The 1,958-nt window shown below is 34.0% G+C and overlaps 1 pseudogene; it reads left to right on the top strand.

Annotated features, from left to right (window-relative positions):
* Nucleotides 1-338: 338 nt before the first annotated feature.
* Nucleotides 339-1,243, top strand: LOC150007133 (DNA repair protein RAD51 homolog 3 pseudogene; annotated as a pseudogene).
* The last annotated feature ends 715 nt before the right edge of the window (nucleotides 1,244-1,958 follow it).

Consider the following 1,958-nt stretch of genomic DNA (forward strand, 5'->3'; position numbering starts at 1 on the left):
TGCATCAGAGACTAAACAGAGATGAAAACTGGCACAAGGTGTGATCTGGTATTGGATCCTTGTTGCAACAAATTGCTGTAAAAGATAGTATTAAGACAATATGCTAAAATTTGAATATGAATTATATATTAGACAACAGTATCACATCAATTTTAAATATCTTTAATTTTATAAGTGTACTATGACTATGTATAATAATGTCATTATCCTGTGACAATATATACTGAAATACTTAGAGGTGAAGCATCATTAGATCTGCAACTCATTCTCAAATGATTCAGTGAATAAATAACTAAAGAAGCTCTGTGCAACTGTGTACATAGGCATCTGGCTCTGAAATGCAGTGAGATTTACTGAGTTTCCCCTTGTCCCCAGTGGTGTGGGTTAAAGCTGATGCCTGCAGGTTTCTAGACCACTGAGGAACTCCTAGAGTTGAAACCCTCTGAGCTCAGCAAAGAGGTTGGGATGTCTAAAAAAGAAGTCTTAGAAACCCTATAAATTAAAAGAAGAGAAGTTCTCACAAATAAACCAAGATATGCTGACTCAGCTGAGTCAGTATGCAGTTGGCAGTAGATGTGCAGGCACCAGAATGTCTGGAAGGAATGGAAGGTGAAACAGTTTTTATTGGTACAGAGGGAAATGTTATGGTTGATATGGTGGTACATCTTACTACTGCCTGCATTCAGCACCTTCAGTTCTTAGCAGGAACACATATGGGAGAGGCACACCCAAAAACTTTGGAGAATTTTACTCTTGAAAATATTCTTTGTCATATGTAATTTTCATTGTCATGACTACAAAGAGGTACTGGCACAAGTTTATTTCTTTCCAGGCTTCCTTTCGGAACACTCAAAGTTTAATTGGTGATAGTGGGTGGCATTGCTTTTCCTTTTCATCATGACCATGATGACCCTTCCTACTCCATTACTAAATGGCCTACCCCAGCAAATGATCAGCAATAATCACAGAATAGCTGTAATTGTAACCAATCAGATGGCAACAGAGGTTGATAGAAATCAGGTCTTGCTGATACCAGCAATGGGGGAAGTTTGGGGCACGCTGGTACAATATGACTAATCTTTCAGTCAGATCAAAAGCAAAGGTTGGCAGCATTGTACAAATCACCAAGCCAGGGGAATCTACAGTAATGTTTTAAGTTACACCTCAGGGGTTTAGAGATGCTGTTGTTGCTACTGCATGCTCATTGCAAACAGAAGGTTCACTGAAATTCTGGAAATTATAATGGGAATCAGAGTAAGAATAGGAATGCAAACACCAGCCTCAAAGTAATATGTATGTACTGATTTTGTGAGATGTAATGTATCCAAGTAGTATACTCATAACTTTAAAATATAAACATATACTATGGTATAAATGAATCAGGAATATATTAAGTTATATATATGTATATTAATGCATATGATTCTCTGAAAGAATTTTTCTAAAGCAGTGTTCTATAATTATATTGTCTCCTATTTTCAGTTTTAGTAATATTCAGTAAGGATGATATAGGTATTGTATTTTGCAAATGTGGACAGCTGATCTCACGTGGCCAATTTGAATTTGTCATTCAAGCTATTTTTCCCTTTTTGTTTTGTTAATTATCTAGAAAATCTAGGAAGAAAAGAATCTTTTTACATTCCATTTGTGTTTTCTTCCTTAAATATAGCTTTAATAATTCTTAAAATTACTCATTTTATTATTATAAAGGAAATTCAATAGACTGAGTAAGCATATCATTATATTCAGTTTTATGGGTAGGATACAAATCTTATACAACCAATATAATTTTATGAACTTAATCCTAAAATCTAAGCTTTTGTTTACTTTTTTTATATTATCATGTTAAAAGAAGGAGTTTGGAACTGATATTCCATTTAGAAATTGTCTGGAACATATATGTTCCAGAATAATCAAGTCAATAAGCTCACAGTTATTTATATCTACATTTTTGAAAC

The sequence above is a fragment of the Furipterus horrens genome, unplaced genomic scaffold (assembly GCF_987537825.1).
Source record: "Furipterus horrens unplaced genomic scaffold, mFurHor1.1.pri manual_scaffold_6, whole genome shotgun sequence".
Lineage (NCBI taxonomy): Eukaryota > Metazoa > Chordata > Mammalia > Chiroptera > Furipteridae > Furipterus > Furipterus horrens.